This window comes from Eretmochelys imbricata, chromosome 8, assembly GCF_965152235.1.
Source record: "Eretmochelys imbricata isolate rEreImb1 chromosome 8, rEreImb1.hap1, whole genome shotgun sequence".
Classification (NCBI taxonomy): Eukaryota; Metazoa; Chordata; order Testudines; family Cheloniidae; genus Eretmochelys; species Eretmochelys imbricata.
Genome location: NC_135579.1, coordinates 55,868,047 through 55,893,501, shown reverse-complemented (window position 1 = coordinate 55,893,501; position 25,455 = coordinate 55,868,047). Strand labels below are relative to the sequence as shown.

Below are 25,455 nucleotides of genomic sequence, written 5' to 3'. Positions count from 1 at the left end.
CAGGATCGGTCGGAAGTATAGAACTTGTATAGAAGTCACGGGCCCTCCCACATATCTCCACTGGATCTGTGAGGGGGGTGCCGTCTTCTGCTAGAAGGCAGGTGACGTGTTTCTTGGCCCCCCTCGTTTTTTCCAGGGCATAGAAGAAACAGGAGCCGCGATCCATCTCCCGAAGGAGGCGGATGCGGGATCGAACAAAGGCACCTTGGGTGCGATGGTCCTCGAGGGCCCGGAGCTCCTCCCGCTTCTCCCAGCACGCTCCGCAGAGGAACGGGTCCTCGGGGCTGGCGGCCAGACGCCTCTCCATCTCTAAGACCTCCCGTTCCAACTGCTCTATCATTGCATTTCTCCGTCGGCTGGTGCCCCGGGTGTAGTCACAGCAAAAGAGTTTGGCGCGCACCTTCCCTAGATCCCACCATCGCTGCGCCGATGGAAAGGCACGCCGCTGCTCTCGCCAGGCCAGCCAGAACTCCTGGAAGGACGTCACAAAACCCTCATCCTCCAAGAGGCTGTTGTTAAAGTGCCAGTAGGCTGGCCCCGGCCTCTCTGCACGGAGGGGGCTGTTATGGTAGCTAGATGGTGGTCGGAGAAAGGGCCTGGCCAAATGTTGAAGGAGTGGGCTCGTGAAAGATGGAAACGGGATAAATAAATACGGTCCAACCGAGAGTGGTGTGACCAATGGGCCTCCACCCGGACAAAAGTGAACGTGGAAGTGTCATCTGGGTGGTGGTCATGCCAGACGTCCACTAGGGAGTGATGTTCGACTATTCCTCGGAGAATGTTCGCGGCGGCCGGGCTCAGCTCGGCCCCTGAGCAGTCCTGCTCCTCAAGAGTGGTGTTAAAGTCCCCTCCCAGGACTAGGCACTCGTGAGAATCTAGGGTGCCGAGGAAGTCGGACACCCGCTGATAGAATTGCGGCCACTTCGGGCTCGTTGTTGGGGCATAGATGTTAACAAGGTTGACCACGAGCCCCTCCATACGGACTTGGAGATGCAGCAGGTGTCCCGGTATGGCCTCAGTGACCCCTAGCACCTCAGGCCGTAGGTTGGGGGAGAACAGGGTCGCCACTCCAGCTTGTCGAATCGTGAAGTGGCTAAAGTAGACCCTGTCATCCCACTCCAGCTGCCAGCTGTCCTCGGCGGTCGGATCCGTATGGGTCTCCTGTAGGAAAACCACAGAGTACCCCCCTTCCCGAAGGTAAGAGAGCACCTGGGACCTGCGGAGAGCCATCCTACAGCCCCTGGTGTTCAAAGTTGCAATAATGAGGGGCGTCTTGCGGAGGGCTGGGGGGGTGGGGGTTCCATGTTGGCAGGGGTGTTCGCGGCCCCCGGCGGGTCGCGCAACAATCCGTGACCCATCCCGTAAGTGAGTAAATCATCACGGAAGCTGTGGGCCCGCCCGTAGGCCGAGGCACCATACCTTCCTTTCCCTCTACCCTCCTTTATAAGGGCTCTTGTGGCCTGGAGGATTTGATCAAAGTCCCCCATAGCTGGAGAGCCAGCTGTACCCTGTTGCGGGAGCCACGGATGTCTTCTAAAAACTCCCGCAATGCTTTTCGTAGCTCGTGGGGGAGTGGGGTTGCGATTTCCGGGTTATTCTCTGGTGGGGCTCTTAGTGCAGCCTCGTGGTCCGCTGAGGCGGGCAGGCAGGGTGCGGACCACCGACGGGGCATCTGACAGACTAAAGTTATTAGGTCCGTCTCAAGCCTTGGTGTAGAAGGGGATGGCGGAGGGAAAATTGCAGCTCCTAATGGGTCGCGGCAGGAAAACGCAAAGGCTGCTCCTTGGGGGGAATCCGCAAAAAACGGGAAAGAAATAACCCCAGGGGCGGCAATAGCATTGCAGGAGGAGGTGGATTGGGCAGGGACAGGGGTGGGGGCGGAGGCAGAGGCGAGGCTTTGGGCTTCGGGAGGCAAGCAGCTGAAAGGTGGTGCCTCCTGAGCAGATTCGAGGGTTAGGGGGGGAGAGGGGGCTCCCAGCGATGCTAGGCGCAGGCTCTGTGGTGGATTTGGCAGCCACGGCCTCAGGTGGCGGACCACCTTCTGCGGGGTGCTCGCCCGGGAAGGCAGTTAGGGGGAGGGAGCATGGGGAAAGGGCGACTGGGGTGAGGTTGCCCAGATCGAGGCCAGCCGGCAGTAGGTCATCCTCTCCCTGGGTGACCAGAGTCAAACCTAGGGCCTCGATTTCCTCATACATGGAGGAGAGGTCATAGAATCATAGAATATCAGGGTTGGAAGGGACCCCTGAAGGTCATCTAGTCCAACCCCCTGCTCGAAGCAGGACCAATTCCCAGTTAAATCATCCCAGCCAGGGCTTTGTCAAGCCTGACCTTAAAAACTTCCAAGGAAGGAGATTCCACCACCTCCCTAGGCAACGCATTCCAGTGTTTCACCACCCTCTTAGTGAAAAAGTTTTTCCTAATATCCAATCTAAACCTCCCCCACTGCAACTTGAGGCCATTACTCCTCGTTCTGTCATCTGGTACCATTGAGAACAGTCTAGAGCCATCCTCTTTGGAACCCCCTTTCAGGTAGTTGAAAGCAGCTATCAAATCCCCCCTCATTCTTCTCTTCTGCAGGCTAAACAATCCCAGCTCCCTCAGCCTCTCCTCATAAGTCATGTGTTCTAGACCCCTAATCATTTTTGTTGCCCTTCGCTGGACTCTCTCCAATTTATCCACATCCTTCTTGTAGTGTGGGGCCCAAAACTGGACACAGTACTCCAGATGAGGCCTCACCAATGTCGAATAGAGGGGGACGATCACGTCCCTCGATCTGCTCGCTATGCCCCTACTTATACATCCCAAAATGCCATTGGCCTTCTTGGCAACAAGGGCACACTGCTGACTCATATCCAGCTTCTCGTCCACTGTCACCCCTAGGTCCTTTTCCGCAGAACTGCTGCCTAGCCAATCGGTCCCTAGTCTGTAGCGGTGCATTGGATTCTTCCGTCCTAAGTGCAGGACCCTGCACTTATCCTTATTGAACCTCATCAGATTTCTTTTGGCCCAATCCTCCAATTTGTCTAGGTCGCCTTCCGCCACCCCGGGGGTCTCCCCTCTGGTGCCCGCTTCGATGGTTGCTTCGGGGTTCGGGTGATATTCGGGCAGAAGGGGCTTCCTCAGGGGTCTCAGAGGGGAGGGTCTCCCATGGAGGGGAGATCCTACCTTCCAATGCTATTTTGTCTTCCCCTCCTGACACCGGCGGATGGATCTCACTTGTGGGCATAGCGGAAGGCTCAGTATCAGTGCCTCCCTTCCTGGTCTTCCAGGGGGCCTCCGCATCGGATGGGTGCAGCGGAGCTCGAGCCTTCTGCTTGCCTCGCTTCCCCTGGACTAGGGTCCAGCCCTCCATAGCATCGTCTGGGGGCTGGTTAGCAGGGGTCGTGTCGGGGGGCAGAGGCGATGGTTCAGGGGTTCGGGGGGGTAACAGTGAGGCAGCATGGGGGGGTTCTCCTTGGGGCAGGCCCTCTCCTATGCCCGGTAATATCTTTGCTGCATGCTCCTCCATAGGCTCTGCTGGATTGTTAACAGCAAGGGCGGGGCTCCCTCACTCGTCTGGGCGTTGTAGTGGAGGTGTTTCTTTGGCCCGGGCGGGAGCAGCGGTGGATCGAGCAGGAGGAGAGGTGGTTTCAGGTGCCAGGCGGCCAGGGTCGTCGGCAACGACGGAGCCGATGTCCTGCCGGGTCTCGGGTGCCCCTCCCCACCAGGCCAAGGGGCAGTCTTTTCGGACATGCCCCGCTGATTGGCAGAGGTAGCACCGGGCCCCTCTCGTGGAGTAAAAGACACGATAGCAGGCTCTCTGGTCAGGGACTAGGAAGGACCCCTCGAGTGCCTCTCCGTCACACGCCATCGGCGGCAAATGCAGCTGCACTTGCCGGCGGAACGAGAGGACGTGACGGAGGGTGGGGTCCTTGCAGCCCAATGGGAGAGGGCTGATGACAGAGACAGGTTTCCCTAGAGTGGAGAGAGCGGGTAACAGGGCGGCATTGGGTAGAAAAGGAGGGACGGAGGTCAGGACTAGGTGGATGCCCAGGTCCTCTAGCGGCTCCAAGGGGACGAACACCCCCCCCCACCGCCAGGCCCTTCTCCACCGCCTCCTGGGCGGCAGCCTCCAATGCTAAGAAAAAAACAACCTTCCTGTACATTTTGGAGGCTGCCACAATAGCTGTGGGTCCTACCACCCTCGCCAACGCCTGCACGTATGTCTCCACGTGGGACTGAGGTTGTTAGAGGGGCCTCACCCCTTTTATTCCCCGCCATCGTGAGCAGGGAGAGACGGGGAGACACCAGAAGGAGGAGGGGGGAGGGGGAAGCAGATTAACCACTTCTCCCTGTTGGGCTGCAGGCGGGGAGGGGGGGAACAGGAGTTGGGGTCAGGTAGTAGGAGCAAACTGTAGGGTGGACAGCCCTGGGCGGGGGGGAACGGACGGACGTGGACCCACGTGCGTTTGTCCAAAGAGTCTGGTTTGGTCGGCTGTTGTTTCCGGTCCGGACGGTGGAATCAGAGCAAGTAGCTGAATCCAGAGGCAGATGGCAAGTTGCCAGCAGGGACGGATGGTGGGGGGGCTGTGACGGTTGTAGTAGTGTTGGGGGGGGCACCGATGGATCGGGGGGCAGCTCCGTGCCACACCCCCTGTCCCCCTACAAATGCAGTTAAGATACAGTCAAACTCCCCCCACACGAGAGTACAGTTCAAAAGTTACTCAGTCTTATGGCCCCCTCCACGATGATTTGTAGCTTCCATGGGTGATTTCTCTGTCGGCTGTCTTCTCTCCCAGGCTTTGTGGAGCATTCCAAAAATGCCAAGCAGATAAGATGAAAAAAATAACGTGTTGGTTAATTACGGGTTCACAAACGAACAGCAAACAGCGGGGTCTGGGGGCTTCCACTCCCCTCCTCCGGGGAGCGGGTCGGCAATCCCCCCCCCCCGGGGGTTTCAGCTGGAGCAATAGCAGCGTCCGAGGGCAGGCGTGGGGGGGCTGGCAGCTAGCTGGCAGCCGACCAGCACTCAAACGACAGCAGAAGAACAGCAAAAAAAAACAAAACGAAGAAAAAGCGTCTGGCTCGGTGGGGGGGCTGAAGCAGGGTCAAAAAGTAAGAAAAGCCCAGGCCAGGAGGCTTTAGGAGAGAATAGAAAGCAGATAGCTTAGCAGCAAGCGAAGGAGGTCCCTTTTCCCTGGGTAAGGGAGCAGGGAAGGTTCCAGAACAATCAGGAACCTTCTGAAGACAATTAAGACAGGCTGATTAGAACACCTGCAGCCAATCAAGAAGCTGCTAGAACAATTAAGGCAGGGTACCTGGGTTTTAAAAAGGAGCTCACTTCAATTTGTGGTGTGTGTGCAAGGAGTTGGGAGCAAGAGGCACTAGGAGTTGAGAGTGAGAACGCGGACTGTTGAAGGACTGAGGAGGACAAGCATTATCAGACACCAGGAGGAAGGTCCTATGGTGAGGATAAAGAAGGTGTTGGGAGGAGGCCATGGGGAAGTAGCCCAGGGAGTTGTAGCTGTCGCACAGCTGTTCCAGGAGGCATTCTAGAGAGCTGCATTCCACAGGGCCCTGGGCTGGAGCCTGGAGTAGAGGGCGGGCTCGGGTTCCCCCCAAATCCTCCCAACTCCTGGTCAGACACAGGAGGAGTCGACCTGGTCTGTGAATTCAGAAAAACAGCCAAGCTGAGGGCCGCCATGAAGCTCCAAGGCGAGCAAATCTTCCAATAAGTGCAAGACCTACCAAGGTAGAGCAGGAACTTTGTCACAACTGCTGTCAGAAGTGGGATCTGGTGTCCACAGCGTGGCGGAAGGAGGAGGGTGTTTGGAAGGGAAAGAAAAAAAAAAAAAAAAAGGGAAGAGCGTCTATTTTTATTTTTTTTTCACCACAATGGAGGAGGTAGTGCGGGCACTGATAAAAGCCACGGCTGCCCAGCAGGAGGCTACTCGTTTCCAGGCAGCCGCCCAATAGGAGGCAGTGCGGCTGCAGCAAGAGACTAATCGCCTGCTGATGGACCAGGCTGCTCAAGACTGGGCTATGTTGCGGGGACTGGTAAACCAGGTAAAGGCTCTTACAGAGCTGACTGCAGCCATGATGGGACGCAGATCATGCAGGCCAGCAATTGGCTGCAGAAAATGACGCAGGAGGATGATGTAGAGGCATACCTCCTGGCCTTTGAGAGGACAACCCTGCGGGAGACTTGGCCCCGAGTACAGTGGTCTGGCATCCTCACTCCATTCCTGTGTGGGGAGGCCCAGGAGGCCTACTATGATTTGCCTGAAGAGGCTGCGGCAGACTACCCCCAGCTGAAAGCAAAGATCCTGGCCGGATCTGGGGTAACGACCGCAGTGCGGGCCCAGCGATATTATAAGGGGAGGTACCAGGAAAACAAAACCTCGCGGTCCCAATTATATGACCTCATCCATCTCGCACGAAAGTGGTTACGAACTGAGTCCTGGAGTCCGGAGGAGATACTAGAGGTTCTGTCATCGACCGGTACATGAGAGGACTACTGCCAGACCTTCGCGCTTGGGTAAGCCAGAACGAACCTTCCACCTTCGATGAGGTTGTCCCGCTGGTTGAAAGGCGAAGGACGGCGAGGGAGCTGACCCAACCAGTTAAAGAAGAAGTACCCCGGGTTACACTAGCAGCACCCAGCCCTAGAGTTCGGGTGACTGGGCCACCAGGAGAGCCCAGGTGGAAAAAGAGAGGGGTTGAAGGCCCACCAGAAGCCACAAAGAGTCGGAGCGCTGAGGGGGAAGAGGATCGTGATGTTAGACTACCCAAACCAGGAGACCGGGGAATGCCTAGGGCTCCATACAGATGTTACTCCTGCAGGGAGTGGGGACACATAGCTGCACAGTGTCCCAATGCTGAGGAGCCTATGCAGTGTAACCTGGGGAACTGGGCAGACCCATGCTCCCTAATCCACCGTGTGGGGGATCTCACTGACCCCACATATGTATACCAGACCAGTGAAACTAAATGGGGTAGAGACCACAGCACTGGTTGATTCAGGGAGTGCTATCACTCTTGTCTCGGGGAAGCTCGTGAAGTGTAGTCAGCTGCTGTGGGCTAAGCGTATGGGGATAACATGCGTCCATGGGACAGTTGGTTATTACCACACCATCCCAGTAAAAATCGAGATTCAGGGGAACACTACTGAGGTAGCAGCAGGGGTAGTCCCTAAACTCCCATACCCAGTGCTCATAGGGAGGGACTTCCCAGGCTTTGGAGACTTACTCCTGGTAGGGGAATTGGAGAAAGAGAGAAACCCTGAAAGTAGCGAGGCATCCACAATTGACTGTCAACCCCCAACCTTCTCTGAAATATCCCCAGATTTGCTTTCCACTCCCAGACAGCGTAGAAAGATGAAAAGGGAAAGAAGGGCAGCTAAGGCCTTGGGAACCTGAATACTGGCCCAAAGCCAGAGGGTCGCTCTCATAGGTAGGCGGACCCGAGCAGGTGAAAAGGAGGCCACCCAGGAGGGAGAAGCACCCGAGTCTGACCCACACCCTAACGCTTCTGAACCAGTAGAGGCAACAAAGGCTGGCCCCCTAGATCTCGGGCAGATTAGCCCCGGGAGAGGAAATTTTGGATGGGACCAGGCTGAAGACCCAAGGTATGACAACATTAGGAAGGAGGTGACCGAAATAGATGGGGTCCCTGTGGAAGGGAAAACCCAGGGACCAGGACCCTACTTCATAATGAAGAAGAATCTCTCATACCGAGTTGCACCAGTACAGGGGCAGAAGGTACAGCAGATCCTAGTACCTCAAAAACACCAGAATGCTGTATTAAGTCTGGCCCATAGTCATCTTTTTGGGGGATATTTGGGGGTAGAGAAGACCCTGGCACGGGTCCTGCGACGATTCTTCTGGCCCGGAGTATATGAAGAAGTGCGGAGGTACTGTGCGTCCTGCCCAGAGTGTCAGCTGCACAGTCCCCGTCCCCACTTGAGGGCACCTTTAATATCCCTTCCCATCATAGAGGTCCCCTTCGAGTGAATAGCCATAGATCTAGTGGGACACCTGCAGAAGACAGCCCGGGGCCACCAATATATACTTGTCGTTCTGGATTATGCTACTCGCTACTCAGAAGCCATCCCCCTGCGGAACACGGCCTCTAAAACGATAGCTAAAGAGTTGGTGGGGATCTTTGCCCGAGTGGGGCTACCAAAGGAGATGTTAACAGACCAAGGTACCGCATTTATGTCGAAGCTAATGAAGGACCTCTGTACGCTGCTCCATATACATACCCTGAGAATTTCAGTCTATTATCCGCAGACCAATGGGCTGGTAGAAAGGTTTAACCGAACTCTCAAGGCAATGATAAAGAAAGTGGTAAGTCGAGACGGGAAAGATTGGGACACCCTACTACCCTACCTTATGTATGTAATCCGGGAGGTACCTCAGGCCTCAACTGGGTTTTTCACCTTTGAATTATTATACGGACGCCACCCCCGTGGCATACTAGATATTGCAAAAGAAATGTGGGAAGAGGAACCCAATGAGGGGAGAAATATAATTGACCATGTGTTGCAGATGCGAGAACAGGTAGCCGAGGTCACCCCTATTGTACGGGAACATTTGAAAAAGGCGCAGGAGGCCCAGCGAACCCATTACAATCGCCAGGCAAAAGTCCGACAGTTCCAACCAGGGGATCGGGTGATGGTGTGGGTACCCACAGCAGAAAGCAAGCTTTTGGCCCAATGGCAGGGGCCCTATGAGGTGGTTGAACCTGTCGGGAAAGTAACCTACAAGGTGTGGCAGCCAGGATGCCGGAAACAAGAACAAATTTATCACATTAACCTCTTAAAACCTTGGCACCAACGAGAGGCGTATGTAGTGGCCCAAGAGACCCCAATCCAGGGAAATAATATGCAGGAGCAGATCAGGATATCCACTGATCTGACACCAAACCAGAAGAAGGAGGTAACTGAGATGATCAACCGATACCAGGACGTGTTTTCAACCAAACCAGGCCGGACCACCAAAGCGTATCACCACGTTATCACAGACCTTGGGGCAAAGGTAACTTTAAGGCCCTATCAGGTCCCAGCGGCAAAAAGGGAGATCAAGGCAGAGGTAAAAAGGATGTTGGAGCTGGGAGTCATCGAAGAGTCCCACAGTCAGTGGTCAAGCCCGATTGTGTTGGTGCCCAAACCCAATGGCACCACTAGGTTTTGTAATGACTTTCGCTGGCTGAATGAGATATCCAAATTCGATGCATAACCCATACCCCGTATCAATGAGTTAGTTGACTGCCTGGGCAATGCCTGATTTTTGACCACCCTTGATTTAACAAAGGGATGCTGGCAGATTCCCCTTGCCAAAAATGCGAAAGAAAAGACGGCATTCTCTACACCAGAGGGTCTGTTTCGATATACTGTTCTTCCTTTTGGACTGCATGGGGCACCTGCCAACTTCCAGCATCTTATGGACAAGCTCCTACGGCCCCATATCAGTTATGCAGCGGCATACTTCGACGATATGATTATTCACACTCCTGACTGGGAAACCCACTTAGGAAAGGTGGAAGTGGTTCTGGACATGCTAAGACGGGCTGGCCTCACAGCCAACCCAGCCAAGTGTGCTGTAGGGCTATCCGAGGCTAAATACCTTGGCTACATTGTAGGAAGGGGCATGCTCAAGCCCCAACTAAACAAACTAGAGGCTATCCAAAATTGGCCCTGGCCAAATCGGAAAAAGCAAGTCCGGGCATTCCTGGGTGTGGTGGGGTACTACTGACGATTTATCCCCCATTTTGCTACCAGAGCGAGTCCCCTGACAGACCTGATAAAAGCCCAGGTCCAGACATGGTGAAGTGGACAGATGCCGCAGAGGAAGCATTAATGGATCTACGGCCAGCCCTCTGCAGTAACCCTGTGCTTATAGCCCCAGACTTCAACAAGGAATTCATTTTACAAATAGATGCATCTGAAGTACGATTGGGAGTTGTCCTATCGCAGATGGTCGGAGATGAAGAACACCCAATCCTCTACCTCCCGAGAAAGCAGAAGTATGCCGTGGTTGAAAGAGAGTGCCTAGCTGTGAAATGGGCCATGGAAACACTATGTTGTTACTTTCTGGGATGACGGTTTACCCTTGTGACCGACCATGCACCCCTCCAGTGGATGCAGCGAAATAAAGAGAAGAATGCAAGGGTAACCAGATGGTTTCTGTCCCTACAACCTTTCCAATTCACCATACAACACCGGGCCAGAAGCCACCATGGCAATGCAGATGGATTGTCATGAGTACACTGCCTGACGTCCCAAGTTGTCCAACCCCGTAGTGTTGATTGGGGGCGGGGGGGAGGGGGAGGGAATTGTGACAGGGTCAGGCCAGATGGCTATAGGAGAGTAATAGAAGGCAGATATATTAGCCCCAGGCTAAATAGGTCCCTTTTCCCTGGGTAAGGTAACAGGGAAGGTTCCTGATTGTTCTGGAACCTTCCCTGTTACCTTACCCAGGGAAAAGGGAGACAATTAAGACAGGCTGATTAGAACACCTGCAGCCAATCAAGAAGCTGCTAGAATCAATTAAGACAGGCTAATCAGGGCACCTGGGTTTTAAAAAGGAGCTCACTTCAGTTTGTGGTGTGTGTGTGTGTGTGAGGAGTTGGGAACAAGAGGCACTAGGAGCTGAGAGTGAGAACGCGGACTGTTGGAGGAGTGAGGTGTACAAGCATTATCAGACACCAGGAGGAAGGTCCTATGGTGAGGATAAAGAAGGTGTTGGGAGGAGGCCATGGGGAAGTAGCCCAGGGAGTGTAGCTGTTGCACAGCTGTTCCAGGAGGCATTCTAGACAGCTGCATTCCACAGGGCCCTGGGCTGGAACCCGGAGTAGAGGGCGGGTCTGGGTTCCCCCCCAAATCCTCCCAACTCCTGGTCAGACACAGGAGGAGTCGACCTGGACTGTGAATTCAGAAAAACAGCCAAGCTGAGGGCCGCCATGAAGCTCCAAGGCGAGCAAATCTGCCAATAAGTGCAAGACCCACCAAGGCAGAGCAGGAACTTTGTCACAAAGGTTAAAGCAGGTAAACATACACACACAAATGTACAGTCTTAGGTTCCAAAAGACAATAGAAGCTTCTGTAATATGTAAGCTCTATACATCCTCTAGGGCTAACCCAAGCTAAGCAGCTGGGGATCCTTTGCTTATGCTTGGGAATCTTTGCCCCTCACCGTTCAAGCAGCATAGAGATAATTTCTTCTTGACAAGGATTTTTATTCCCTTCCCCCAGAGTTCAAGCAGATGGGATGAGTATTTTTGCATGTATCCTATTCATGGATGTGGGGAGAACAATCCACAAAGTCTTTTGTCCGTTGATGTTCCAAACTGCCTTGTCTGGTGTCTGTGGGCCTTTTTTTTTTTTTTTTTTTTTGCTGGAGAGGAGATGACACCTCTGTGTAAACTAGTTTTTTATACTTGCTAATAGTTCTCTCTGACAGTTTGACCAAATACTTTTATAGTTACGAGCAAATGTTTAAATGTTACGTCCCAGCTATGCAGTTCTCCGTGGTCAGTGAGGACTAGGGGCCTTGATGTGAGCTGGCACGTGGTCTGCCAACATCACATCTGTTTCTATGGTAGCACCTAAAGGACCCTACAAAGACTGGAGCTTTATATTAAGCACTGCACAGAATGAGATAGTCCATGGTCTAATGAGCTTATAGTCTTAAATAGACAAGACATATAAGGAATGAAACAGAGGTAAAGTAACTTGACTAAGATGACCCAGTACCAGAACCAGTACGCACATCTTCTGACTCCCAGTCTAGTGCTTGATCCACCAAACCACTATGTCTGTCTATAGTGTAGTATGCTCAGCTCAGTGACAGCCTAGAAAGAGTTAATATCTTGTAATATATGGTAGAGTTGAATCCATCTTTTCTTTTAATTCTTAATGGTTGATTTATACTTTCATGCCCAATCTTTGCAAAAGGTCTAGAAACTTGCTTGTATAATAATAAAAAATCTGAGATTTTCCTTTTACCCATTTAGGTTCCCCAAATCAAGCTTTTTAGAACTCAAAGGCTAGCTCTTTCAGGCCTTGTCTACACTACGGGGGGAGATGGATCTAAGTTACACAACTTCAGTTACGTGAATAATGTAGCTGAAGTTGACGTACTTATATCTACTTACCGCAGGGTCCACACTACGGTATGTCGACGGGATACGCTCTCCTGTCGACTGCCCTTGTGCTTCTTGTTCAGGTGGAGTACAGGAGTCGGCGGGAGAGCACTCTGCAGTAGATTTAGCGGGTCCACTAAATCGATCACCAATGCATGGATCGCCGCAAATCGATCCCCGGGTAAGTGTAGGCAAGCCCTCAGTGCATATGGGATTGTAAGGCCCCTTGCAGAGCATCTCAAATAACTTGTTTGGCTGAGCAGCACCAACAGAGAATCTCTGCTACTTTTGAGACCTAAACACTAGCAAAATCCGGCCTGGATTTGGCCTTATATGCATTAGCAATATTACAAGAAATGTAATCCCCATCAAAGAGTTATTCAGCATTCTCTTCAATGGCATGCACGCATACCATCCTTTAAAATAGGGGTGGGCAAACTTTTTGGGCTCAGGGTCACATCTGGATGGGGAAATTGTATGCAGGGCCAGGGCAGGGGGTTGGGGTGCAGGAGGGGGTGCGGTGTGCAGGAAGGGGCTCAGAGCAAGGGATTGGGGCAGAGGAGGGGTGTGGGGTGTATCAGAGGGCTCAGGGAAGGGGGCTAGGATGCAGGAGGAGTGCGGAGTGCAGGAGGGAGCTCAGGGTGGGGGTTGCCGTGCAGGAGGGGTGCGGGGTGTGATGGGCCAAAGGGCAGGGATTTGGGGTGCAGGAGGGGTGCTAGGTGCAGGCAGGGGGCTTAGGGCAGGGAGTTGGGGGGCAGGATGCTCCCTGCCTGTCTGCCTGCCCTGTCCCCACGTCGTGCTGTGCCACTCTGAGAAGCAGCCAGCACCAGGTCCCTGCGCGGCCCCTGCGGGTGGGGGAGGCACAGGGCTCTGCGTGCTGCCCTTGCCATGCCTCCAGGTACCTCCCCTGAAGCTCCCATTGGCCACAGTTCCCCGTTCCTGGCCAATGGGAGCTGCAGGGGGCGGTGCCTGGAGGCAAGGGCAATGCACGGAGCCTTCTTGCCTCCCTGCCCGGAGCCCCAGGGACATGGTGCCAGCCACTTCTGAGGATGGCGCAGGGCCTGCAGCACCATGGGGGGAAATCCCGTGGGCTGGATCCAAAGCCCTGAGGGGCCGGATCCGGCCCGCGGGCCGTAGTTTGCCCACCCCTGCTTTAAAAGGTAGAAAGATAGCACTAACAAGAATTCAGGCTCACAATACAGCCAATACATCTGCATCCCTTAAAATAGCACTTCTTAAACCCGTCTCATTGGTTATCTTTGTAAAGCTCTAAAATTTGTTTCGCAAGTGATCTCTCTCTTCCTATGTATGAAACCACAGTTGCTATTTGTGATTCTAGAATGTGTTTCATAGTTCGGCTGATGATGACTGAAGACGTGATTTTGCAAGTAGCTCTGCAGGGGCTGCCCACACAGAGCTCCTTGCTGGATCAGGGTCTAAGTATATATGGAAATATTTTTTTTTTGCTTTTGTTTTAACTCATATAGCGGAACTTTGATTATTCCCACTTCACTATTCTGTAAAGCTGACTATTCACACTAAAGGAAAAAGTAGCTTCATTCCACTTCAAGGAAAAAATGTAATAGCAAAGCTCTGTACTGAGGTTTCATGTTCTTAAAACATCATTACCTTTACAAAATACACCACAGTACTTTTAAGCATATTCAATTAAGTATTATCATAAGCATTTTTCATAATCGATATTCACTGATCCAGTGTTATAGGTAGCATTGTATATAATTTAGGTTGCCAGACACTTTCCATTGTAAGACCCTGTTTTTGGTTGCTGATAACTTTACCAAACTCTAACCATTTGGGCTGAAATTTTCTGTCAGGTGGCTGTCTCAAGCTGAATTTTTTGGGAAAGCATCAGCTAAAATGGCCTAGGTATTTCAGAGCTAGATTAGGAAAAAATACATTATGCCTAATTATTACACCAGTTCTGAAGATAAGCTCTGTTCTTTGGAGCGAGGACTTTAAATGTAGTGTTGGGAGGGCAGGACATGCTGAGTGAGTGAGTGAGTGTGTGTGTGTGTGAGAGAGAGAGAGAGAGAGGTGTGTGTGTGTGTGGGAATGTATAGGTCAGATTGGGAACTCTTTTTTGTTTTGTGAGTGCTATTTTGGTTGTAACCTTCATTGTAACCTTCACCTTGTGTTGTAACCTACAAGAAGGCAGATTCTGTGCCAATTTTGTGATGCAGGCCTCTGTGCACCATGGTCTAAAACAAGACCATCAATAGGCCACCGAGAAGCCGCAAGATGGTAATAACTTTCAGTCCTTACTGAGATGGGCTTGATTTGAACATGTTAGCTAAAGGTGAAAGGCATTTATACTCTATTCTTGGTCTTGAATCATCCAGGGCTCCATCAAAGCTTATTTACTAGAAGAATATGATTTTTAATCTGGCTGACAGCATCTCAAATTGCATAAACAAATCACATGTTAATGGGAAATCATACCATTAGGCACTTCCTCTCTTGATGCTCCGAAGTGATCTAACATGCCTATATCCCACTGATAAGTATTCAGTGGCAATTATTTTAATCTTTCTTTAATAATGGAGAAGGATTATTAGTCACAACCCCCATATGGAAATATATGGGGAGGATAACATGTGCTTTAACACATTTCGTTGTTTGAAAAGTATTTGAAAACATATTATTAGAGTTGCCTAGATCATTGGATACATTATTGGAGCTTAGTTCCAGTAAGTTACTGGTATAAGTGAACCCAGTGCAAGCTCCATTTTACTCCAGTGTAGTCCATCCACATTAGAGGTGTGGCTGCACAGTTGCAAATTCCTTAAACTGTGTTCTGTCCTGTTGCAGTTATTGGGGTTACACAGAGTGTAACAAGGGCAAAATTTGGCTCTTAGGTATTTTCGAATAACTGCCTAGCTGTGCATTTACACTAAAGATGGAAAACTGCTAACACAGAGCAACCTTGACAGCGTTTTACAGTCACTAGGTAAGCATGAAATACCCTTGTGATGAAGGTGAGTGAGTGCTGTAATTTCTGCTTCATATACAGGAAAATGAAGGTGTGGGGTGGCTAAGTGACTGGCCTAAGGCGATTGAGGGTGTTAGGATTAAAACTCAAAAATTTGGGGCTTTTAGAATGCTGTTCAGACCACCAGACCAGACTTGCTTTGGGTAAAAACATGGGTGTAACTTTGTTAAAGATATTTTCTCCTTGCTAAATCCTGAAAGCACGAGAGAATTAGGTACAAAATATTAGACCAAATTCACCCCTGGTGCAACTCAGTTGTCATAAATGGAGTTAGAACAGGGATGAATCTACTCCAGTTCTTTAACATTTGTGGCAGAATGGCCGATGTTGGTATGGTGGGTCCCATGCTTTTGTTGGTGGGGAGGGGAGCTAGGACGCCACCCCTTGCCCCTGCTCTTGGGGTTCCGAGAGCCACACTAGTGGCTCAGGAAGGTGGTAGAAGAGGGAAGCAGGGAAGGGGTCTGGGTTTGCTCCTCACTCTGAGCACCAGCCCTCACAACCCCTGCGGGTTTCTTACCTTTTTCCCCCTTAGGTAGGTTTACCCTTGGTCTTTGAGGCTGGGGGAGGGAGTCTCCCTGCCCTGCTGGGGCAGGGTCTCCCTTCCTCCAGTTCTCTGGTCTTTCAATGCTCAGCAACACACCGCCAAACTCCAGTCCTTTCTCCTTCCTCACACCACCCTGTCTGCATGAAGCAGGGTTTTTTTATTAGGTTCCTGACAGGGCCTTAGTTGACTACAGGGCTCCAATTAACCTGTAGTAACCTTCCCTAGACTACAGGGAACCATGCCTTAATTAGTTTAGGGCTTATATATCTCCCCTCTACCACTCACATATACTAAAATTGGAATGATACAGAGAAGATTAGCATGGCCCCTGCACAAGGATGACACGCAACTTTGTGAAGTGTTCCATTAAAAAAAACACTCTCCCACTGTCCCTTGGCCCTGCTGAATCACATATCATCCTTCGCCCCCCTGCTCAACACCACGGAGTTGGCTACTTGGGACGAGAGACAGTTGTCGTGACAGGCCAGCCGCATTGCCGTGTTGGCTTCTGGCACTATGCTGCATCCGGAAGTGGAAAGGTTGTAGAGATAGGAACCATCTAGTCCAGTGGTCTCCAAAGTGGGGCGCGCGCACCCCAGGGGGTGCATCAGAGGATCCCAGGGGATGCACGGTAGGAGGAGCACCACTAGACGGCATTCCGCCATTTTTTTTTCTTCGGCGGCAGCTCTGAACACCTGCAGCAGGTCTTTCCCTCTGGCAACACGCCTGCAGCAGGTCTTCCCGTCTTCTTTCTTCAGCAGCACGCCTTCGGTAGGTCTTCTGCTCTCCTTTCTTCGGCTGCACCGTGGGGGTGCGTGATCCAAAAACTTTGGAGACCACTGATCTAGTCACTTGTGCATTCCTCTCCTTGTTTGTGTGCATCCATTGGAGTGGAGCGTGGCCCATCACAAGGGTGAACTGCCGCCCAAGTAGGTAGTACCGTAGAATCTCTATGGCCCATTTAACTGCTAGGCATTACTTTTCTACTACAGCGTACCATTGCTCCCTGGGCAGGAGCTTCTGGCTGAGGTAAAGGATCGGGTACTCCTCATCCCCACCATCTGTGAAAGGAGCGCCCCAAGTCCTACCTCCAAGGCATCTGTTTGTAGAATGAATTCCTTCTTGAAATCTGGGGCTATGAGCACTGGATGACTGCAAAGGGCCATCCTCGTGTGTGTGAAAGCTTCTTCTGCCACCTTGGTCCACTTAACGATCTTCGGGCCCTGAGTTCTTATCAGGTCTGTCAGAGGCGCTGCCCTTGGGGTGAAGTGAGGGATGAACCGGCGATAGTACCCCACTATCCCTAATAATGTTCTGACTTGGCTTCTTGCGGATCAGTTGGGGCCTCCACTTGCATTGTGTTGCCTCCACTTTGTTCCATTGGGGTTTCCTGGAACCCCTTCTGACTACATACCCGAGGTATCTGGCCTCGGCTAGCCCTATTGCACATTTGGATGGGTTAGCGGTGAGGCCGGCCTATCTAAGAGCATCTAATACTGCTTCCACTTTCCCAAGGTGTGTCTCCCAGTCAGGGCTATGGATTACTACATCTTCTAAATAGGCAGCAGCATACTTGGCATGGAGTCAAAGTAATCTGTCCATCAACTGTTGGAAAGTCATGTGGCCCCATTGGATCCCGAAAGGGAGGACGGTATATTGGAAGAGGCCGTTGGGTGTAGAGAAAGCGTTTTTTTCCTTGGCGTCCTCAGCCAGGGGGATCTGCCAGTAACCTTTTGTCAAGTCCAAGGTGATCAAGTATTGGGCCTTGCCTAACTGATCCACCAGCTCATTGATACGTGGTATTGGGTAGGCATTGAATTGGGATACCTCATTTAATTTTCGGAAGTCATTACAAAATCTCAGGGTGCTGTCAGACTTGGGGACCAAGACAATAGGGCTGGTCCACTGTCTGTGGGATTCCTCAATCATCCAGAGTTCCAGCATCTTCCTTACTTCCTCCTTCCTTACTTCCTTCTTTTAGCCTAACCAAAAGAAGGTTGAGGGGAGATTTGATTGCTCTCTATAAATATATCAGAGGGATAAATACCGGAGAGGGAGAGGAATTATTTAAGCTCAGTACCAGTGTGGACACAAGAACAAATGGATATAAACTGGCCATTGGGAAGTTTAGACTTGAAATTAGACGAAGGTTTCTAACCATCAGAGGAGTGAAGTTCTGGAATAGCCTTCCAAGGGAAGCAGTGGGGGCAAAAGACCTATCTGGGTTCAAGATTAAACTCGATAAGTTTATGGAGGAGATGGTATGATGGGATAACATGATTTTGGCAATTAATTGATCTTTAACTATTCATGGTAAATAGGTCCAATGGCCTGCGATGGGATGTTAGATGGAGTGGGATTTGAGTTACTACAGAGAATTCTTTCCTGGGTATCTGGCTGGTGAATCTTGCCCGTATGCTCAGGGTTTAGCTGATCGCCATATTTGGGGTTGGGAAGGAATTTTCCTCCAGGGCAGATTGGAAGAGGCCCTGGGGGTTTTTCGCCTTCCTCTGTAGCATGGGGCACGGGTCACTTGCTGGAGGATTCTCTGCACCTTGAAGTCTTTAAACCATGATTTGAGGACTTCAATAGCTCAGACATAGGTTTATCACAGGAATGGTGGGTGAGATTCTGTGGCCTGCATTGTGCAGGAGGTCAGACTAGATGATCATAATGGTCCCTTCTGATCTTAATATCTATGAATCTATAATTTCTTCTCCTTTTGCCTCTGGTATACGATATAGTTTTATCATCATCCTTGCTCCGGGACAGGTGACGATGTGGTGTTGCATCAGCATCGTACAGCCTGGTTGTGTGGAGAATATGTCTTGGTTCCGCTGGTTCATCTCGACGACCTCTGTTCATTGTTCTGGGACTAATTTGGGGGATATCCTTAAGTCCTTTATCTCCACCCCAGGCATGTCTCCTGATTGAGCCAGGGTTTCAGTAAGTTGACATGGTAGATCTGCTCTGGCCTTTGGCTGCCTGGCTGCGTCACCTTATAATTCACCTCCCCAATGGCTTCCACAATCTCATAGGGTCCACACCAGCTGGCCAGGAACTTGCTTTCTGTTGCTGGTACCAGTAGCAGTACCCATTCTCCTGGTTGAAATTTCCATGTTTTTGCCCGATGGTTGTAGTGGGTTCGCTGGGCCTCTTGAGCTTTCTCCAAATAGTTTCATACTATGGGGGTCACTTGGGCTATTCATTTTTTCGTCTGTGCCACGTGCATGATGACGTTCTTCCCTGGGTTGGGTTGTTCCTCCCATTCCTCCTTCGCGATGTCTAATATGCCATGTTAGTGGCATCTGTATAGTAGCTTGAAAAGGGAGAATCCAGTAGATGCCTGGGGAACTTCTCGTATCGCAAACATCAGGTATGGTAGGAGGGTATACCAGTCTTTTCCGACTTGAGCCACCACCTTTCAGATCATGCTCTTGAGAGTGCGGTTAAATTGCTCAACCAGACCATCTTTTTGGGGATGATAGACCGAGATCTGCAAGGCTTGGATGAGGAGCAGGGTACATAAGACTTTCATTACTCTCGATATGAAGGGAGTCCCTTGCTCTGTCAGGATCTCCTTAGGGATGCCTACCGTAGCAAATACCTGGACCAGTTCTTTTGCGATTGCCTTGGACGTGGGGTTTCTTAGAAGAATGGCTTCAGGGTACCTTGTAACATAGTCCAGTATGATGAGTATGCTGCAGTGGCCCCGGGCCATTCTTTCTAGTGGGCCCACTAGATCCATGGCTGTCCTTTCAAACAGGACTTCAGTTACAGGCAAGGGTACCAACAGGGCCCTTAACTGAGGTCAGGGCTATGTATCTGGCATTCTGGGCAGGAGGTGCAATAGCACTGGACTTCGGCCCGTATCCCCCGGCCAGCAGAACCTCCTTAGGACTCTATCCAAGGAGTGTCTGATCTTAAATGTCCCCTAAACAGATGACGGTGAGCTAACTTTGATATGGCCCTTTTGTAATTCTGTGGCACCAAGAACTGTTCTACTACTTCCCCCTGTATTGGCACTGTGACGGCTTCGGTCACAGAGACCCCCTTGAGGCTGTCACCTGATGTGCTAATGAATTCCGAGCCCATTTTCCCTGCCAGCTTGGGACTCCAGAACCCTGCCTTGTTGAGCCAGACATGCTAGTCGGCTGTAACACAGATCTAGGTCTGGTCCATGCCCCCAGAGTTGTAGACTTTAACCAAAAATTGCTCAGCAAGTCACCTATTTCCAGCACCCAGACACCCAGCTCCCAAAGGGATCCAAACACCAAATAAATCTGTTTTACTCTGTATAAAGCTTATACAGGGTAAACTCATAAATTGTCCACCCTCTATAACAGTGATAGAGATGCACAGCTGTTTGCTCCCCCAGGTATTAATCACTTACTCTGGGATAATTAATAAACAAAAGTGATTTTATTAAGTATAAAAAGTAGGATTTAAGTGGCTTTAAGAAATAACAGACAGAACATAGTAAGTTACCAAGCAAAATAAAACAAAACACACAAGTCTAAGCCTAATACGTTTAAAAAACTGAATACAGGTAAATCTCACCCTCAGAGATGTTCCAATAAGCTTCTTTCACAGACTAGACTCCTTCTTAGTCTGGGACCGATCCTTTTCCCTGGTACAGTTCTTATTCGTTCCAGCTCAGGTGGTAACTAGGGGATTTCTCATGACTGGCAACCTCTTTATTCTGTTCCATCCCCTTTTATATCTTTTTCACAAGGCGGGAATCCTTTGTCTCTCTCTGGGTTTCCACCCTTCCTTCTAAATGGAAAAGCACCAGGTTTAAGATGGATTTCAGTATCATGTGACATGTCCTGTGAGACTTCGTTACTCATTGGCACCCATGTATACAGGAAGGCTTACAAGTAAACAGAGCCATTTACAACCAATTGTCCTAGTTAATGGGAGCCATCAAGATTCCAAGCCACCATTAATGGCCCACACTTTGCATAGTTACAATAGGGCTTCAGAATTATACTTCATATTTCTAGCTTCAGATACAAGAATGATACATTCATTCATATAGGATGAACACACTCAGTAGCTTATAAGCTTTGTAATGATACCTTACAAGAGACCTTTTGCATAAAGCATATTCCAGTTATATTATATTTACACTCATAAGCATATTTCCATAAACATAGGGAGTGCAACGTCACTACCCAGTATAACAGATCATGTTTGATTATATAGTATAGTCCTGGGCCTTTGGTTTTCCCTTTTACTAGCACTCCATTTACCTCTACTACCTCCTCCTTCTCTCTGGTGCTCTTGGCCTGGCTCAGTTGGTCTTGCCCCACTAACTTCCCTGAGACCAGTGTGACAGCACTCCCAGAGTCCACCAAAGCTATGATCTGTATACTGTTCATCTTTACTGGCCTGGTGTACTCATGTGGCGCTGTCGTGACCCCCACCAGGCTGATTAGTCCACATTCGTCCCTGCAATCCCCCAGATTGCATTGCATGGGCTCCTCCCTGTTGGGGCAATGGACTGCTATATGCCCCAACTCCCCACGCTCATAACAATGATATCTCATCCCAGAGGTTGCCCTCTGTCTTGGTTTCTCTGACCCTCTCCCCCAGCCCTCTGCCCTTGGATCCCCAGGCCCCTTCAGGGCCTTAGGCCGCTCTTCGGTATCTGTTCTTCCAGCTATGGCTTTCTTGGATTTCTTGATGATCCAGGCCTCAGGGTCGGGAACGCTGTGTTTCACCTCCCGGGGTTGCAAACAGTTCACAGGCTGTCAGTTATCTCTCTATGAGGGTGACCAGTACGTCAAAGGTGGAGGGGTCATTCTGGCCTACCCAGGCTCAGAAGCCCCGAGGGTAGTCCCCTCGTATAGCAGTCCAGCACCAGGAGTTCCATCATTTTCTCAGAGCTGAGGGCCTCTGGGTGTAACCACTCCCGGGCTAGGTGGATTAGGTCAAACAGTTGTGATCGTGGTGTCTTGTCTTTGCAATACTGCCATTCATGGTACCTCTGGGCTCACAAGACTGTCAATACCCTGGACCTGGCCAGGATCTCCGCCTTCAGCCGGGGGGTAATCTGCCGCCTCCTCTGTAGTCATATCATAGTAGGCCTTCTGGGCCTCCCTGCACAAAAATGGGGCAAAGATGCCTGACCACTGGCCCTACTGTATCACATATTGTATAAACTAATGGCTTCCTGAACCGAGAAAATGGAAATGTGAGGACACTCATATAATTGTTCCTTTTCTTTCTGGTTATCATTGTTTCAGGCTTGCCTTTCAATGGCAGTATTAAGGATGGAGTGTCAAATTGGTTATCATTTTAAGTGACAGAGAAACCTGCCTGAAGTACAATAACCTAAGTATTATTTTGCAAAAAACTAATGTGGTGTATGTATTCCTTTTATAATGGTTTCTACATTACTTTCCCCCAGTAGGAACTGCCAGTGTATTGTTAGCATAATTTGTCTGAACCTGCAATGGAGTGTGATTCCAGAAAGTATAATTCTAGCCCCACCCTCACCACCAGTGATTGAGGCAGTTAGCCATCTGTGTATCCACTTTGGATTTTGGCTTTGTAGTGTTTTGTTCTAACTTGCAATTTAGAACTTTCACAAGTGGCTCCTGGTTTGCAGTCAGGTCCCCAGTGAGCAATCTGTTTAGTTTAATTTGGGTCACTCAGGAAGTATCAGTAAAACTAATGGCAGCAATTTAAACACTCTAATGATATGCTGTATGTTGGGAACAGTGCCTGTAACTACCTTGGAACCTGATGTTTGTAAAGTGCATTATTTGCTCTTGCACAGTAATGTACCATAATATTCATATTGGTACACTTGCCGGGTTTAGGCCTGCTGATCAGAAACCAAGTAAGGAAATATATAAAAATATTGTCCAAGATTTTCAAGAATGACTTGTGACTGAGTGCCTCAGTTTTTGGGTGCTACCCTTTAAAAGCTTGATTTTAGATTCCAGGCTGCAGTCCAGATCAGTGAGGGGCTGTGTCACCACTTGCTCCTCAACCGTGGGTGCCTCACAATGCTTTGCTGCTGTAACTCCCAACCAGGGCTGCTCACAAACAGCCCAATAGCACTCAGGTCAGAATGAGTGATGTGCCACACCAGAGTGCCATGGAAATGAGGGTGTCTTACACAGAATTTAGCCCCAGGTTGCTGCAGAGCATACAGGGAAATTGAGCATAAGGCCATATAAATTACTTTTAAAAAAAATCACATCACAATAATAATAATGTCTCTACAGTGATTCTCTCCATCAAACAAGGATCAGCTGTTAGAAGTCTAGATCCATCCTCTTTGGAACCCCCTTTCTGGTAGTTGAAAGCAGCTATCAAATCGCCCCTCATTCTTCTCTTCCGCAGACTAAATAATCCCAGTTCCCTCAGCCTCTTCTCATAAGTCATGTGCTCCAGTCCCCTAATCATTTTTGTTGCCCTCCGTTGGACTCTTTCCAATTTTTCCACATCTTTCTTGTAGTGTGGGGCCCAAAACTGGATACAGTACTCCAGATGAGGCCTCATCAATGCCGAATAGAGGGGAATGATCACGTCCCTCAATCTGCTGGCAATGCTCCTACTTATACAGCCCAAAATGCTGTTAGCCTTCTTGGCAACAAGGGCACACATATCCAGCTTCTCGGCCACTATAGCTGCTTTCAACTATCTGAAACGGGGTTCCAAAGAGGATGGATCTAGACTGTTGTCAGTGGTAGCAGATGACAGAACAAAGACTAATGGTCTCAAGTTGCAGTGGGGGAGGTTTAGGTGGGATATTAGGAAAAACTTTTTCACTAGGAGGGTGGTGAAGCACTGGAATGGGTTACCTAGGGAGGTGGTGGAATCTCCTTCCTTTGAGGTTTTTAAGGTCAGGCTTGACAAAGTCCTGGCTGGGATGATTTAGTTGGGGATTGGTCCTGCATTGAGCAGGGGGTTGACTAGATGACCTCCTGAGGTCCCTTCCAACCCTGATATTCTATGATTCTGTGATTCTAAATCCTCTTCCTCATTATGGAATTTCTGTCCTTAGGTGATTGATGAAAGGCAGCTACATTAGTCCCTTCACCCTCACCTGTTTATGCCACCTGGGATCCTAGTGCAGTACCCCTATGGTGTGCTTGGGATTTCTGTGTGTGTGAATCAAAGACAGCATATAGTCATTATGTGTACAGGAGAGATTTGTTTGAAGTTGTAGATGGTTTTGGTCAGATTTTCAAGTCATCACCACCCACAATTAGGGCCAGAGTTTCAGAAGAACTTGGCACCCATTGTACTTTTAAAAATCTGGCCACTTAATTTTGTGCCCAAATGGAAGCTGAGCTCTTGAAAATCTGACTTCAATAGGTTTCAGAGTAGCAACTGTGTTAGTCTGTATCCGCAAAAAGAAAAGGAGGACTTGTGGCATCTTAAAGACTAACAAAAAGTCCTCCTTTTCTTTTTGACCCAATAGGGTTTATTCTCCCATCATTGAAGTCATGAGAGGCAGTTACCTGCACAAGATCCCACAGAATGAACAAAATGTAGGTTCTCTACTGTGTGGAACCCCATCTTTATTACACTGTGGCTGGTAGTCAAACATTTTGGGTGCTGTAGGGGTCTTGTTCCTCATGTTGGAGGATAGAATGCTTTGTCTTTAGAAGCGCGGGTTCAGTCAGTTGGCTTGATTGGGTTTATAGTAATCTCTTGTCAGTTATGACCGAGCTATGCAAGTCTGATCTGACTGTAATGGTGGCTGTCTGTCTGAGACTTCACAGCTAAGGATGGTGACTTAAAGTAACCACATGAGAGGCAGGTTTAGAATTAGGTGAAAGAAAGGATGGGTCCAGAAAGCGTGGGCAAAGAATGCACTCAAACTGGTCTGAATTTGTCACTGATTTCCATTGTATATGGAAAAGCATGAAGTTACTTAGCATATACTTATAGCATATACTTAGTATATATCAGATTGGGGAGCCCTATAAGTGAGACCGCACTTGGATACCAGGGTGTTCCCAGCATAAACAAACATGTAATAACAATGAGTCAGTATGGTTATAAAATACTACTACATGGTAACTTGAGCAAGAGCTTGTGGTTTGTTAGTTATTAATCTTGCTACACAGTTTTTCCTTAGCGTGCTGTAAATATTTAGGCAGCAGGAAATGTGGTCAACTGAAATAAAATGTGTGCTTTTCTTGTACCAGTTGGCATTAGCAGGTGTTAGTTTCATTAATTTAAACTGAAAGCAAACACCTCTTTAGAGGATGTGCTTAGAGCCATGTACTGCTAAGGAATTGGTGACTTTAGCCTCCAATGACCAAAGTGCTCATTCCAGACACAGTGTAGGGGTTCTGCACTAGGATACTGCATCATTATCATTCATGTAAGAGATGGCCTAAAAAAAAATCCTGAATCCAGCCACCCCTGACTGTTGTCATGCTTGAATTCTAAATTTTGGAAAGAGTCCTTTGTTTTATAACAGACTGAACCAAATGTAGATTAAATGCTGAATTTGGGGATGCTCTACAAAATAACCAGGTCCAAATTTTGCAAATGACTCCTGTATTTAAAGTAATCTGATACCGTAGAGCTACCCTCCCACCCCAATCTTATGAGGAGCTGAAATCCAGATTTTGAGATGTGGGGCTCATCTGTAGTCAGCATTTTAACTACTTTTGAAAGATAGGAACTGAGACATCTGTAAAAATTAATGTCACCTTCCAGAATAACTCTATGACTTTTCCAGCTGTTGGCTGCAAGGCTTCCTGTTGAAATAACTCTGGTCTGATGTAAGTTTAAAACAATA

At 49.6% G+C, this 25,455-nt stretch overlaps 1 protein-coding gene and 1 pseudogene across 1 annotated transcript in view; both read left to right on the top strand.

Annotated features, from left to right (window-relative positions):
- The window catches only part of NIBAN1 (niban apoptosis regulator 1), a 128,701-nt gene that overhangs the window by 17,461 nt on the left and 85,785 nt on the right, over positions 1 to 25,455 (top strand). The gene's annotated exons all lie outside the window — the stretch shown is intronic.
- LOC144269705 (U6 spliceosomal RNA) lies at positions 15,958 to 16,050 on the top strand (annotated as a pseudogene).